The 17408-nt window shown below is 41.6% G+C and overlaps 1 long non-coding RNA gene across 1 annotated transcript in view; it reads right to left on the bottom strand.

The window, feature by feature from the left end:
- The window catches only part of LOC310675053, a 47981-nt gene that overhangs the window by 13276 nt on the left and 17297 nt on the right, over window positions 1-17408 (bottom strand). Inside the window, exon 2 of the long non-coding RNA XR_014509898.1 lies at window positions 6416-6473. This is a non-coding gene — a long non-coding RNA (uncharacterized lncRNA). The remainder of the gene's footprint in view (window positions 1-6415; window positions 6474-17408) is intronic.

The following is a 17408-nucleotide window of genomic DNA, read 5'->3' as shown; positions in this document are numbered from 1 at the left end:
TGGCCTTTTAAACTCTGTGTGTGGTGGGGTATTGTTTTTGTTTGTTATTATGGTATAAATCCAAAAACACCAAATGGCAATCCCCCCAGAACTGTATATACAATGGTAAATTCCTTGGATATAGTAAGCTAGAATGTCTGGGAAACAACAAATCCAGTTCCCTTGCCCCTGCCAACTAGCTTTCTATAGGCAGAGATTTCATGATGTTATGGGGTATTTCATCAAGTATTCAGAATGACTGCCATACTGTGCTCTCAGAGATGCTGTTACCTTATGAGCATGTGGCTTTTTAGATAATTGGAAATGAATACACTTTAAAATTCACCAACCATTCATTTTTGTGCACTAGTTCTAGAATCTTGGCTGAATGAAGTTGAGTCCCAGCTGGCCAATTACTGAAATGTACAATTCCTGTATAGCACTGAATCAAAGTGAGCATTTCCAGTGACTGGAGGAGCAAATACCAATTCGCAAAAGTACTCATAAAACAGAAATTGCCTTCTCCCCGTCCCGCACCCCCTCCTATCCTTATCTGGGAGCACAGATGAGCTCTCAGTTCCAAGAAAATATATTAGCAATGTTAAAAATAGAATTTCCACCAGACAGCAAAGAAATTAAGAGACACAGCTATATGGCATGCTCAAAATCTTCATGCAAGTTACTTGTACCCTGCGTACATATATAAAAGCTGAGAAGTAAAGAACAACATAGCATTGCCTTATTATGCAAAGGATTAGCAAATTTGATTGATGTTTAGTACTATTAAAGCAGTAGATCCTATAAAGGCATTGTGCAATAAGATTAAACTTTCAAATCTGAAAGTAAATGGACATTCTTAATAACTGCAGGTGTGTGAGAGAGTGGCTTATTTCAGAACGGGGGACGGGGGAGAAGAACGTATGACCCAATGGTGCTGGGCTCTAATTCTCATCAGCCCCAGTCAGCATGGCCAAAGGTGATGCTGGGAGGGTTGATGGGAGCTATAGTCTAGCAACATCTGGAGAGGCACATCTTCCATATTCCTATTTTAGAGGTAGAAACACGTCATGTTCTTGTCTACTTGCAGGCAAGTTGTCATGACAATAGGAATAGCTGTCTCAGCTGGCTTTAACCATTTCACTCGCTTTTCCATGGAGCCTCTTTCTGCTGTACCAGCACATCTTTCCATCATTTGAAGGCATCCCTTGATGCTGCTGCCTCACCATTCAGTAATTCTGCAGCTGGCCATAAACTGCACTTCCTCACAGTGCCTCATGGACAACATGACCCCGGGGATGGGCTGAGTCTACAGGTCTCAGTCCAAGCCTATTAATATCCAGAATGGATGGGCTTGTTGGCACCCATCATGGTGTGGGTGTGTGGGTGTGTAGTATCCACCCAACAAAAATACAGCCCCATTTTCACAGAACTAGAATTCCCAAAGATGCTTCCAGCCACAAAAAGAGGCACTCAAAAGATGTGCATATCTGTACTGAAGGAAACGAGGCCTCTTCTGCAATACTATGTTCCTGCTGATTTGTGTGCTCAGCTGTGGTAAAAGAGCTCCCTTCATTTCAGAATGAAAAAATAATGTTTTTGGCTGGTCAGAGGTATAATTTAAAATTTGTGTTTCCCCACCTTAAATAATGTGGTTGTTCCATGGTTTCTGGTACATTGCTAGTAATTAAGGCAGCAAGGCAATATGAAATAAAAAGGTAGATTTCGTGGCAAGATGAATGGTTTTTTAAACGAATAGTTTAAGTTTAAACAATTCTTTAAACTCTATTTTGTGGTTTTAATTTTGCTGATATGTTTAATGGTTTCCTCATTTATTTCATTGAAGAATACTAAGTTCTCTTTCTATGTATGATACTAGGAACCCAATTCTAACTCTGATATTGTGATTTTTCAGCAAAAAGGAAATCTCTAAGTACATTATTTATCATTTCAGCTAATACAAATACAATGTATAACTTATGGTGGCAAATTCTTACCACCAGAACTTACCACTTAAATATCAGCATCTCATTCAAATAATCTGCTGTAGGTGCAACAGTTTTAATGCCTGCTGCAATAGAATCCCTTTCATTTCAAGGCAATTAATCAATCCACATGCCCATTTCCATCACATGTGCAGATGGGTTCCTTCCACTGAAATGAATGGGCACCATTCTCCATTTAGGAGTGACATTGGAACATACGTAGCATTCTGGATTGAAAGGCAAGAGATATTTCAGAAATAGAGAGATTCCAACTTGACTCACAAATTCAATCTTAGGAAGTTAAAAGCTTTCTCCTAGTTTTTTTGGTGAAGCCATTAATCATATCAGTAAAAAGGACTTCAATTAACCTTCCAAAAGTAAGTATTTAGAGAAGAAATCACCCTTCCCAAAGAAATGTCCTTCACATGGCCTGTAACTAATCTGGATAAAGCACTATAGCAACACAGTGGAATGGATTTATGCGGTTCTGACCTCCGTTTTCAGTCACATTCCTAGCAGTCCCTTGGAAATATTAAGAGGCATGCCAACACATTACTGGGCTGTGTGAGCTGTGGAACTGAAAAATTCCCCCCTCCCTTTTTCTTCATTGATCATTTATTAAAATCCAGTGAGGAGGGAAAGCCAACTTTTAAGTGCCTGCCTGGTGTCCTCATTCAAGTTTGCGAATCCTTCCTGTCTTACTTAATGAATGGTCTGTAATTTTCTAACATTTCAAGGGCAGGTCTGCATAAATCCACACTGCGCTGGAAACCTCATTTTGGATTCTTCCAAGGAAAGTTATTTTTACAAAATATTTTTCTTCCTCCCTTCTCTTTCAACAGGATTATCTGGCTTTTTTCATATCTTATGTTTTCCTCCAGTCACTTTTGCTTCGGGAAAATAAATCGCTCCCAGATGGTATCCTCCTTAACGAGTCTGCCAACCCAAATAAATGGCATGCCATTTACTGGCAAGGTGGCGGTACTGATTCAGACCCCTTGGATTTTCCATCATATCTCTCTTGGCTTGTACAGAAAAATTCACACAAGGACAGGGGGGGGGGGAAATCAGTTCGTTATATATTTATTTGACGGCTAGGCAGATATGTGGCATGGGAGTGTTATTCATCTAATAAGCAGGTTTCACTCAAGTAAGTAGGCAGTGGCTGTGCTGCCTTTATTTCAGTCCCTCATTGAGAAGAGACTTAGTCTGATGACAGATGCTAACCATTCATTACAACCGCTTTCTGAACTGAGCCAAATTTAAAGCTGGTTCATGCATGTATATTCATGACTTAAGTACTCCACACTTCTTGACCTGAAACTGAGTATGTGTGAGAGTGTGTGTGCAGATATAGATTCTATTTGGACATAATGTCAAACTATGGCTTGGTGATATGAGAATGAGCCTATGGCATGTGCACTCTCATTTCCCCTTGATATTAGGTTGTACAACCCAGGATTCCCCATCCTTGTGCTCTCCTGATGTTTTGGATTACAAATCTCTGACCATGGTCACGCTGACCACGGCTGATGGGAATTGTAGTCCAAAACATCTGGACAGCATCAGGGTGGAGGAAGGCTGGTGCAAACCAAAGTTGTCGGCGTGGGCTCTGAAAGAATTTTTGCAATGAGCCACAAACTGGAATCTTGGCACGCAAGATTGCAATTCCCTCACTCCAAATGGATGACGGTTTTTCCCCCTGTTCAACACTGGCCCTGTGAAATAGTCCAAGGGGAGTAAAGCTTCTGAAAGGGTTCATGGAAAGTGCCCCCTGTGATTAGCTGTTCCCTCCCTCCTCCGTGCCAAACAGCTTATTGGCATGATTATCAATTGTCTGGGAACATTTACATGTGGGCACCATTTGATCAGAGCTTTCACTGTCGGGCTAGTATCATTCTGACCTAATCCTTCCTAATTATGCCTTCCAATTATTATTATTTTTTATATATTTTAAATCCATATGTCAGCAGAAGAGAAAAGCAATTAGAAAAAAAGATTCTTTTTGGCAAGGATTATTTGTGAGCAGACCAAAAACTACGTGAGTCCAATAAGCTTTAAAGATCTCCATAGTCTTCTCATCACTGACAGCATAAAAGTAACTAAAAATTGGAAACATTCCTGGCCTCCCTGAAGTCCTTATAAATCACATATCTTTGTTAGCCTTGACTTCGTTTCTTCTGAGGGAAGGATGTTGGCAAAACTGAACAGCGCTGGAGGAAATCTAGTCATCTTACAAAAAAAAAAAAAAAACCCAAACCCCACATACCATGTATCCAGCACAAAAGCTTAATAATGAGTTTTGAAAATCTCGTTCAGGGAACACTTAATATTTTTCAACTGGAGTAATGAATTCCACAAACTTCTATGATTTATACGTACATTTTGTAAGTTTGGCAATTTTGAAAGGAGAAGGTTATTGAGGCCAGGAGGACTGCTTAAAGTGGGGCGGAGGGTGCATTTCTGACAAGGGCTGCCATCCAAATGTAGGCTCAAGGCAAGTGGGCAGTGCCAAACACTCACATCATCGCTCTCTCTCAACACACACACACATACACTCATTTGAACCTCAGAAGCTGCCTCATACCAAACCATCGAGCTCAGTATTGTCTACAATGAGTGGCTGTCCAGAATTTCAGTCAGTAGATGCTGGAGATTGAACCAGGGACCTTCTGCATGCAAGGCAGATGTCCTACCACTAAGCTACAGTGGTACCTCGGGTTACAGATGCTTCAGGTTACATACACTTCAGGTTACAGACTCCGCTAACCCAGAAATAGTACCTCGGGTTAAGAACTTTGTTTCAGGATGAGAACAGAAATCGTGCAGCGACGGCGCAGCAGCAGCAGGAGGCCCCATTAGCTAAAGTGGTGCTTCAGGTTAAGAACAGTTTCAGGTTAAGAACGGACCTCCGGAACGAATTAAGTACGTAACCAGAGGTACCACTGTATTAGCTGTTCATCGCTGTATCCACATCCTTAGCTCTGTGTAAGCTTTCCTGAACATGGGTTACAAACTGCCAAAAAGGGGTAACCTCCAAAAGAGGACACAGATTTGCATAGACTTTGTCAGGGCTAATTTATATGTAGCAGGTGCACATTTAGAAAGAATTAGTAAAAAACAAACAAAAAACCCTAAATATAAATACACCACCTGTCACCATAAGTGCAGAAGGCTAACCAAGTGACCTCTATGCCTACTCAGTCTCCTCACCAGGTGCTGGGTGCTGAGGGGCAATTTCAAGGCCCATGCCCCCCTTTCTGGTGGTTCTTGATCTTTAAAGAAGTTTTGCAGCAGACAGCCTTTTGAGTAGAGGACCTTTCCACTGTAAGAGGTTACAGACTTTGCTGTTACTTCATTTCATTCAGTCCCTCAAACTGCACCCTGCTAGTAAAAATCAAGAAGACTTCAAAGAATGTCCCAGCAGCTAAATGCAGCAGTGTAGCTAGCTGCTAGGGCACATGGGGTGCCACAAATGCCCTGCACTCGGGGCCAGGGCAAGCCACCCACAGGGCGGGGCAAACCAGGGCGGAGCACGCTGCATGGAACCTCCATGGAGTCCGCAAGCTCCACGCTGCCGTTTCAGGCAGCACGGAGCCTGCCATTGCCAGAGCCACCCTGCAGTCAGCCCCCTCAGTGATGACACCGGGGTGAACCGCAACCATTGCACTCCCCTTCCTACGCCACCGTCTAAATGTGAGTTCTGAGGCTGAGGAAATGGTGTGGGTCTCTGTGCTGTTCTATCTCATCCAGTCAGGGTCTTCTAGGCCAAACATACAGTGTACCTGGATTTCTATCCCAGTAACAGCAGGGCTATTTTTCTAGAAAAATAGGTGCTGAAACTCACCATGAACGCCTCCATTGTTCTCTTATAATGGCAATGGCGCCCACCTAAGAGGTGCCAGAACTGAGTTCTGGCAAGTTCTGACTGGAAAAAAGTCCTGAGGTACAGCACTGAAAAACTGCAAAATATACTTAACAATAATTAGCCACTTTTATAAGATTAGAAGTACCCTGCAAGCAATGAAGGTTTTCAAAATAAGCTCAAAAAGCGGAGGTTTGTCTGCTGAGAAAAGATGATATCACATGATGTAAGGAGGATATTTCTGCCATTACCACCACAGCAGTGAATCGCCAAGGATAATTTAAAAGAGGAATTTGGAAGCCTTCTTTCTATTAGCGGGGAGAGGTGACCCATGTGTCAGCTGCCTTTTTCTGCTTCTTTCTCCCTATGTGGCCCTCTAACGTGGCAACACTGGACAGAAAAATGATGATTAGTCACTGCCCTGCTTGAAAACATAACGAGCTATCATTTTTCACAGAGCCATTTCAGATGATTTTCCTGCTGAATGTGCCACCTTTTACTAAGGCCACTCTTTGTTTTCCTGGTCTGCTCCTGTGCATTGAATAATCTGGTCCAACAATTTAGCAAGTGAAGCTTTTCTGCAACTTACCTCCATGGCAAGAAAACCTTCTGTGTAGCCAGCTGCTGTTAAATCTCCAGAAGCAGAGCTGTGGAAACAGATATCAACTTAATTCTGGACCGCATACATGTAAACATGAGATTCAACCCCCCCCCCCCCCCAAAAAAAAACCTAGAGAAAGGGGATAGTTGCTTTCTCTCCAAAAACTGAAATTAAATACAACTATTAGGATGGTTAAACTAATAAAATGTCATAATTAAAAATAGAAACAAATCTCATATATGGATCAATACTTACAAGCTGGTATTTGGTGATGCAATAGACAAAGCTATAGACCAAAAAGAGACAGCATGGGGTACACTCTTTTGATGAGCCGGTAACAATTAGTCAAACTAACTGAACACAAATTATAAGCACATGGAACAAAAACGCTCTTCAGGAATGCAGAAGAGTGTGTATGGGCCCTGCCCCCTCCAACATCCCTATGTCTGAAGGCCCCGCCCCTCTGATCCCAACTTTAATATATACAATGTGGATATCTGAAGACTGCAGGGAAGTCATACCACATCCAGCTTATTACACTGGGTTCCCTGATTGCAAGAGAAAAACTAGCTATGGGTCAATGGAAAGAAGTGGAATCCCCCTTTAAGATCTTCACACTTAATCTGCAAAAGTTTGGAGAAGAACCAAACAGATGTTGGGATGTTGGGGTGGGGTCTATCTCTACTCCATCTTCACTTTAAGCACACCTGTTATTTTGGATGCCTGAAAAGGGCTACAGTCTTTCCTTTATTGTGTCGAGTAGACTCACACACACACACACAAATCCTAGTGATTCTTATGAGAAAGTTGATAAATAGCATTTCCTAATGGATATAAACTCAAGAGTAATTACTGAATTTCCAAAAAGAAAAAAAAGTAATGTCTGAATTGGAACTGAGCTTTGTTTTCATGTACATGTTTATCGCTTGATCTCTGCTATATCAAAAGATTACTTACATGTGTGAAAAGGAAAATAAGTCAAAACAGATAGAACTATCGTATAGCCCAATGCTTTTCACAGGAGTCAGTTTTTATATTAAACTATTAGCCATCAAGTGTACACTGCCATAATTAAGCATAACGACTCCAAGTGTTATTTGTGTGTGTGTGGTTGGGAGAGAGAGAGAAACAGCCCCAATAATGATTATGACAGATTAGTCAGTTTCACACTGAGTACATTTCTGTTGAACAGACACACAAGAAATAGAGCAATGTTTGGCTCAATATATATACTGCAGAAATCTGAAATGTCATTATTTATCTTCTATTATTTTCCACTAATCTTATTCAAAACCAGCACTTCATTTTTTGTTATTTTTTTTTTAAAAAAATCCTTAAGTGTACACCATTTTACTCATAAGCGGAGGTTAAAAGATTTACAGTAAATAATCCTGTTTCTGCACCAAATCCAGTTTTGCTTAAGGGCCAGATTTCCATAACATCTGCTTTTATAATAGAACTCTCCCCCCCCCCCATCATAAAGTAAATGAACCAGCTGAAAAAAGTTCCTTTGTTGTCCTTCTGCTAGGAATCTGAGAACAGCCTCGGCAGCGCCTGCTGACATGTTCCATGTGCTAAAGCTTATAAGAGAAAGAGAATGCAGAGCAGCACCTATCCGAGCACTTGCATTTCGCTGCTAATATTTCACTCTTCAAAGAGTTCATTGAGGAACCAGCTCCCACTTTATATGTACAATTTCAGATCTTATCAGCTTGGGCTGTCCTGTAACATAAAAATAGTAGGTTGTGTTTGCGGTAGCCTTGCCTTCACATGTGTTTGGCCCTGAGGCCATATTAGGCACCCCAGTTTGGCCTATGAGACTGTTATTCCAGGATTTGGAAGGGGAATGCAGGAATAATAGAATGCCTGTGTTAGGGACCAAAAAGTGTTGAACTGAGGAAACTTAGGGACATGCGTAGGTGCCAGCTCTATGGGACTGAGGACAGCTCAGTGCCCGCCTGCCCCCCACAAGTACATGGGGATGGGGCTGAGCCCCTCCCCCATTCTTCAGGTCCAGGGCCCCACCCGGCCTCCCCGCAGTGGCAGAGGGCCTCCCTGGGCTTCATGCCCTCCTCCTGTCACATATGTGTATTGCACTTGTGACATCACACACACGCAACAAGCCCCACCCACAATGTCATGTGAAACTCGGCGCCTCTGGTTACATGTGAATTGCACCAGTCAAATGAGAGGTGCAATGAGTTGTCTGGCTGTGAATTTGTGGCCCCAGGCAAAAACTTGGTAGTGTGGCCTGTCACAAGCACTAAAGTTTTTGACTTTCTAGTCCTTTTAACAAACCTCTTTAAACCCTTGTGTTACTTGCATGTACATACAAAGCCAGTTCAGCTATTTCCCATTCCCCAAACAGGTCTTCCTTGGCTAAGGTTAAATCACAGTTTCTATTAAAAGGAGTATTTCTAGGGCTGAATTGGGGAGTCTTGCTCTGCCGCTGTCCATGCTACACCTGTTTTGTGGATAAATGGGAGATTTGTTTCCAGTGTTGTCCCTTTGGCATTTCTCCCCACCAATAAACATGCCTTCTAATAAAATTTAAAAAGTCACTTCGTTGCAGGATTTCATCATTAATCTTGTTCCGCTAGACCATTAGGATGCCAAGATTAACACCAACCTCAGAAAAAGCAATTGAACTGTAAAGGTATGTTGGCATCCTGTCTGGCACACAACAGGCATTCATTCTGGCCAGCCCAGTGCTCCCCGAGCTTCTCATAAAGGGGGGCTTTAAGAAGGCTATGTACAAGATCCAGATATAGAAATGTGAGACCAGATGGCGAGGTAGTGCTTGCTGCATTGACATCAATGAAGCAGCGCCAGTTTGCACTAGCTCAAGCCAGAGCTAGCATGGCTTGCTAAGAGCAGTTTGTTGTATAGAAGCGACATGAGCTGAATGATCACATTATGCTCCCTTCCAGTTGACATAGGCAGCCATTGCTGTGTGATTGTTTACATGATCCAACTCCAGATGGCCTCATGGGCCGCAGTACGATCTTAAAAAGACCATAAATGTGCCTGAGATGTATATTTTTAGGACCAACCCTATTTTTTGTGTGACTGCATACTTTGTAATTGCAAGTTTTTTAAAAAATTGTTGCTAATGTTGCATCTTAAATTGTTATGATCTGTCTGGGGGGATCTTAAGGTGAAGATCGGAAAATAAATTAAAATATAGCAACAACAGTAACAGTAACAATAATAATAGTAAATCAGTCGTACCTTGGATTTCAAACGCCTTGGCTCCTGAACAAATCGGCTCCCGAACGATTGAAACCTGGAAGTGAGTGTTCCAGTTTTTGAACACTCCAGTTTTTGAACAGTTCTTTGGGAAGCCAGATGTGCAACAGGGCTTCCACAGCTTCTGATTGGCTGCAGGAGGTTCCTGCAGCCAATCAGAAGCCGCACTTTGGATTCTGAACATTTTGGAAGTTGAACGGACTTCCGGAACGGATTCATTCGGCTTCCAAGGTACAACTGCAGAAGAAAACACCATCACTATGTACCAAAAAGCAACTATGACTCAAGTGTTCCTATCGTTTTCAGCTGTAGGACTGCTAAAAGTGACTAAATTACTGGTATGGTGAGTCATGTGACTAAGCTGGATCAACCAGGTCAAACTTTTTCATATATTGAGCTTCTCGGGTAGACTGGGGGCTTCACTACCTAGTTCCTTACAAAGTGAGGGGAAATTGACATAGATAAGCCGGGCATGACAGCTTACTCTATGGTATTAACCCCTACATGTGTTAATTAGACTTGGTTATATGAGGCTGGTTATCCCACAGCCTTGCCTTAGGATAACAGGCTACTTTTGTGCTCCACTTTCTCCACAATTCCATGCACAGCCACTAGGATCTACCTCTCCTCCCCGACTTAGAGGACTCTAGTCCCAAGATCCACATTCATGCTGCAGTGTTTAGCAGCTCTGTCAGGTCCAGCTTTCCTGGGACCTGGAATCAGATTTGACCTAGAACTTGCTTCCACTGGGAATTCAGACCGTCTCCTTTCCCAAATGGACGTTCCTTTGTGCTATATCTCAATGGGATTATAATATCATCCCGATCATTTTCACAGTGAGAGTTAGTTCAGTGTTTTGCTCCACTTTGGGGTACACCTCTTAGGCTGTGTAAATAATGGCATGGGGTAAGGATACTCTTAAAATAAATTGAAACATTATGATAGTTGAACACTTAATCCTAAAAAAATGCCAAAAAAGGTCCTCTGTTGTTTCTTGGGAAGCTGCTTAATGAGTTGACCAGAATCCAAGGAGACTGAAGTGCAGCAGATGTTTAGCACTTCCTTTTGTTGGATGCGAATGCAGTCCCCATTATTTCCCAATCATGAGGAGCCTCGCCTCTTTCTGGGAAAGGAACCCTTTGCTTTTGCTGTCTAGCAAGTTCCTTTGTTTAGCAGTGGCATACTCAGGCTTTGGCAACCAGCAGCGTAATAGAGACATGTCAATGGAAACTGAACAACAAAATGGGAATTCCGAGAGGAGTCCTGGCTGCATCATTTTGTCTCTAATTTGGGTGATTTACAGCTTTACTGGAAATAGTAGACATCTGGGATTATCACATTTCATTCCATGGATACACAGAAGGCTGATAATGCACCTAATAACAGGCCTGGGGAAACTTTGGGCTTGGTCTGATACAAACAGAAAAATGTTCAGTTATGACAGCAACTGACATCATTTGGTTGTGTCTCTGAGCAGAATATGCTGGGAGAATCTCGAGGTGATGCAATTGGCTATCCCACTTTGGACTACAAGTCTATGATGCTGCTTTTGAATCCACTAAGCGCCTCCTTACACCTAAAAAGCTAGTGTATCAGGGAAAAAGGAGTTGATTGTATCTGGGAACATTCCTAAATGTGACCCCACCCCCCTCTTACAGTGTGTATGAATAGCAAAGTCACCACATCAGAGCTCAACACCACATTCTACTGCATGTGTAGAACCAGGACTGAATCTACACTGACCTTTTTAACGTTATTAGAACAATAATAGCTCTATCATTTTAAAACGTCACAGGGAATACTGCTTTAAAAAGTTAATTACTTTAATGTTGTTTCCTCCATAACAGCAGTTTTCCTTACTGCCTGGTTCCTGGTCGCTCTGCACCACCCTCAGTGTCACATTTTAATAACACATTATTAATGTTCTAAGCTAAACGTAATATGTTGCTTACTTTTGGGAAATCTTTCCTTAACCCTTTATTAACATGATAAACCATGAATGCAGATCTGCCCCAGGTCCACTTTCTCTGCTGAATCACACACATTGGCCCATTTTGCAATTGTATGCAGGGACAATAATGAACCTTGGGCTCATGTGCTCTCCCACGCAGTCTCCACTCCTACACAGCTGTGAGGAGACTGGAAACATCAGTTTCCACTTTTAAGCTAACTAGAGTTCCCCATTAGATCCAAACTTAAACTATGGGTTTGTTAACAAGCAAGGAACATAATTGTGGTTGATCTTGGCTGGTTCAAAGAAAGTGGAGTTATAATAATAATAATAATAATAATAATAATAATAATAATTTATTATTTCTACCGTACCCATCTGGCTGATTAAAAATACATTAAATCATCAGTCATTAAAAACTTCCCTAAACAGGGTTAACTAACCAGAGTGACCTATTAGCAATTGGTGACCATGAAGTATGGCAATAGTTCTGCAGTCACAAAGGTGTCAAGCAAATACATTTTATAAATAATATTGTGTCATCTATGCAAGTGTTCCTAATATAATTTTCTATCTAACTATTCCATTATTCCGGGGGCGGGGGGGGGGGGGGTAGAGATCTTAGTTTTGTACCAGCCATTGCCAATTCACTCAAGAGAAGACCCACTGCTTGCTTTAGAGAAAGTAGGATGTCATTTGCATTAATAATTGGCAGGATAAAAGTGATGAACAAGGGGAAAGCATCTGGGCCTGCTGTTCCTCCAGATGGCCTCATCCAAGAATTAGTATACAAAGGGGTCTTCAACATTATTTATTCAAATTTTAGGGTTCCTTTGCAGTGCAAGGACATGAAAGATAGCCATAGGATCAGCAAAAGAAGCTAGGAGTTCCAACTTAGCTTTCATAGTTTGTAGTTTGTATTGGATCCCATACCTGGAACTGAAGCAAAACAGGTAGAAGAAGCTTTTTCTTTTGTGTTCTTACAGCTTTTAGAGAACATTCCCAAAACCTGGTGTTGATGGTGAGGGCCAGGATGACACATTGTGCCTCCTCATCAGTACTCCCCGCTATTTAATTTTAAAACAAATAAATAAAGTATGGATTGATTTAAACTGATGGGATCAATCAACAAACATCCTATATGTGACTACTCAGAAGTAATCCCCATTCAGTTCAGTGAGACTTAGTCAAAGGAAAGTGAATATAGTATCACACCCTATGGCTTCTTTCAATGGGGAACAGGCCTAACTTTGAAGGAAGAATATAGCTTTCAGATTATGGCTTTTCTTCTGTTGCGTTTTGTACTTTTCCATGCAGAAATTACAAGATGCACCATAAAATGGTGTATGAAGATTAGGGCAGATATGGTACCTATTGTCTCCTCTACTTTTTATTCATTCTGCATAGCTAATCTAGATTAAATTTGCTATTTTGATAGACTGAAGAAGAGACCTATGAAATGTTGAATGAAAGGGAAATGAAAAGTTTTCACAAAACACTGAGTAGCATTTATAGTCAGGCAAATTTGCTTATAACATGCAATAACGTTGCACAGTACCAGAAGCATTTTATCCAAGGCTTGCATAAAGCATTGTATTCAGCACATCACATCTGGGAAATCCAATGTGAAGGTGCCATTTTATAAACTATTTTCAGTGCACGGTAAAGCAAGTTTTCTTTGTGAAACACATAACATGTGGAGATGTATTTTTCCCTGGTGAGAGTTCAGCTAATCTCAATATCAGATGCCTGGTGTCAGGTGATTAGGACAACACATGAGGAATTTGTTATAGACAAATGTGGACGGCAGGAGGGAAGTGTGGAGGGGAAACCTGCACATCTTTTTCAGCCTTGGGCTCCTAACTACAAATGGAATTCATTATCTAAAGACGTGGAATAGCTTTGTGTAGAATATTATCTGCAGTTGCTACCAGACAGCCAACAGTAGCAACAGAACTTCCCTATGATTGGTGGCGGGTAGACAAAGCTAAGGGGTTGTCTAACAACCAAACAACCAAAAACACAACCACTAACTTCAGTAGAATTGTTCAGATGATTAATATTTATTCCTGAGAACTTTATTCAGTGATTTTTATTTGCATGGAAAGTTCTATAGGCACAACCTGTTGATTAATCTTTGTTCTGAAGCCAGAACATTTTCCCATAGCATCTACACAATGTTGCTGGCATCAAAATGGAAGCTCAGGATACTAAATCTAGAGGTCTAATTTCAAAACAAGATGAATTTCTCCCAGAAGATGAATTTAACAATTTAAATGGTGCTAAGCTGATGTGGAAGAATGACCTATATTGTTCTATCAATGAAGATGATTAGAATAGTCTGTGATGACAGCCACCATTCAAATCCATCTCCATGAGAAAAAGAGAATTAACTCTGGAATTAATCCATAGGTGATATTCAACCCCTTGCAGACTGGCATATATAGCTCCTACGTCCTTGCCAAGATGTTGACAAGAAACATATACATATGTGATGGTCCTGTTCCAACATACAACCCTCCTGGAACTCTATTTTTCAAGAAATAGGTAAAATCATTAACCATATGATTGCTGTCTCCCACCAGATGACACTTATAAACTTATTCGAAACTGGACAGTTACTTACACCCTGCAGAAAGGTGGTGTCCAATTTATTATTGGCCACCTGGGCTTTTATTGTCAGACACTGGAAAGATTTAAATGGGAGTGCCTGGCGTGCTCTGGTCCATGGGGTCACGAAGAGTCAGACACAACTAAAATGACTAAACCACAACAGCAACCTCTTCACACGGTACAATAAAGTGTGGGAGATAGTCCTATTGGGAAAAAATCTACTTGCAAATTAGAAGTAGCAAAAGGAAGACTCACACAGTTTGAACCCACATCTAACATTCGGAAGTCTATGGTTGCTTTAAGAAAATACAGGTGACAATCTGCCCTCTCTACATGCACCAATGTATAAGCGCAAAACAGACTCTGTTTTTCTTTACTGTTAAGAAATGTAGAAATAAGCTTCTGATTGGTATCCTTCCCCGGCATCCTGATCTTTTAATTGTATATTTCATAATTCTTCGTTATTATTTTTAGCTGCAATTAAAAATTTGTAAACTTTATTCCACAATTATTTTGAATCTCTGTATTTTTAAAAAAATAAATAAAGATTACTTTTTTAAAAAAAAAACAACCACCCCAAAATGGATGCTCATATTTTTCTCCCCATTTAATCTGGAATTATCCTTTCTGGGGGAAATCTGCTAAATTAAAAAAGAGAATTGGTGCCAACAACCCATTTGCAATGTCTCAACAACCCTTTTATGCCTCTTGGTTTGCAGTCAAACTCTTTATTACTAAGCTATTCCTCCTCGCGTGTAGATGAGATTATGGATTTCTCCAGGAAAACACCACAAATGTCCTGCCCTCAATAGTCTCTCCTCTTTGACTAGGCAAATATGCCAGTTTCAAGAACTGCAACTGAACCCTGAGAGGAATAAGGGCAGAAAGTTATAAGCTGCCTTCAGAGGTGAGAAGAGGCCAGGAGGTCTGTCTGTAATGCTTTTGAAAGAAGTTTACTAAACTAGAAGCTGTGAATGGCCACCCAAAATTTGGACTGTGTACCACGGGGACTCGCCCTCCAAACCCTCTCCCACAAGCAAGGTCCTCCGCCTTGCTGTTGCTACAACTAGAACCTTCTTTCTGAGAAAAGAACACAAACATCTCATACACAGAGAGATCTCTGGTGCTATTCTTTGGACCAACACTTCAGATTTCTAGGAGCACCAGGACTCCCGCCAGCAAGACTGGAAGAAAGCTGCTTCTGTTCACCAGCACACACAGCATCTGTCTGCTTGAGGTTTGCCGGCAAGTGGAAAATGCAGCTCTGTCTTCAGTCGTTTTTGTAAGAAACGTACTGAAGAGAAGACATGGAAGGAGGAGACGCCCAGACTTAAAATGGTGGCTACTCTACCTTGTTTAGGGTGTTCAGCGCTGCACAAGATTACAATTGCATGAAGGGGAGTGTACTTGTTGGTCCCCCTGCCCTGTCACACCTCAGACAGATCATCCCGGCCACCATCTGTTCATTGGGACTATTCTGGGTACATAGGTTTCCCTCACAAATGAGAACCCTGACTAGGCATGGGGTCAAATTGTTTGGGGAGTCTAGGTATGTAGGGTGGACTCCCTCTTTCATACCTTCAGCCACAACTCATGGCCATGGATGGAACCAAAGGATATGTCTAAACGCAAGGCCAGAAAGCATGACCCCACTCTCCTCCTTTACATTATGGTAACCACATGGCCCATAATCCCTGAATAAGTCTTCTAGCTCTGAGCCATGCCTTCATACACTTGGGATGCAAAGTTTCTCAGAGAAAAGGGAAGTAAGGGCAAGGCAGGATTTTTTGTTGCTGTTCCTTTGACAAACCTTTGGGGTTTCTATACGATTCCCCAGGGACCCAGGAAAATACAGAGAAATGCTGTAAGCAGAATACAGTTTTGTTACCACAGTTTTCATTTCAAATATGTTCTTACATTAAGATGTACCAAGATTATTCATAGGTATCTGCCTGATCGAGGGAGAGAGAATGAAAATCTGAGTCCTAAATAAAACCTGGGTCAGAACTACTCCAGATTTTTGTATGCCCAGACATACCGTCCAACTTTTTCAAACCCAAAACTGGGATGCACCCAGGCGAGTCACATGACCTGTGCCTTGCTCTTGTCTGGAAAAAATGCTTTTGGGGTTGAGAGTACAGCATGAGAGTGAGAGACAGGCAGCCAAAACGGCCACCGCAATCTTACGCAAAGAAACGGCATGTCTCTTTTTTCAGGGCACTTGGCAGGTATGCTTAGACTGTGAAGGGAACCTCCAGACTGTCAGTATTTTGAGGGGAAAGATTAAAGGGCATACTGGAAATTTAGGTTTGCACAACTAACATGGGTAACACTCTGTTTGCACAACTAGTGCAATAAATCCACTTTTTAAAAATCAGATTATTTATTTACTTATTGTGTTTAGGAAAGTGACTGGGAAATCTATGTACTGAAAGGTGAATGATTAATGAGAAGATGTATAAGCACTTCAGCGGAATGCTTGTTGCTGTCTAACAAACCAGAACAAATGCTCAATAAAAACGGGGCATAGTCTGACTTCTGCATAAGCATTGTGCAAGCAAATAAACAGGTCATGGGGTGGAACTCAAGAAAACTTCTAACCATTCCTAGATCATCCATACTCCTCTCATGAAAGCTGGAATAAAGTTACTATTAGGAGCCACACCCAGAGCCTCACTCACCAGGATACACTGGCAAGGGGAAAGGAGTAGTCTATTGGTCCTCTTGGCTTGCTTCACCTGGAACTGCCAGAGTCAGTTCTCACATGCTGTGCTTTTAGTTTTAGTTTTGCAATACAAGCCATAGTCTGCCTGTAGGTGTGCTGGCTGGGGCAAAATATCTGGAGGGCTACAGGTTCACAAAAGCTGCTTGGATTAATGGTCCAGTTTTCCAAGACTCCAACTCCGGATCAGAACAGTGGGAAGAAACTAATTTTTGAAGCTGCATCAAGAGTCCCTCTGCCCAAGATACAAAAGCAGATTTTACCTTATTTTGCTCTAGGGATCTGGGAATCAATCCACATGCCCTCTCTCTGTCCAAGATGTGCTCACAAGAGGAACAGAGAGCACTGTCTTTGCTGGTTTTGCAAGAGGTTTACTAAAGAGAAGGCACTTGAGAACTTGTGGCTGCTTGATCTAATACATTCCTTGGAATTGAGATATCTTTGCT

Source organism: Podarcis tiliguerta, assembly GCF_965153285.1.
Source record: "Podarcis tiliguerta genome assembly, chromosome: 3".
Classification (NCBI taxonomy): domain Eukaryota; kingdom Metazoa; phylum Chordata; class Lepidosauria; order Squamata; family Lacertidae; genus Podarcis; species Podarcis tiliguerta.
The sequence above is the reverse complement of the archived record's forward strand: the minus strand, read 5'-3'. Positions and strand labels throughout refer to the sequence as shown.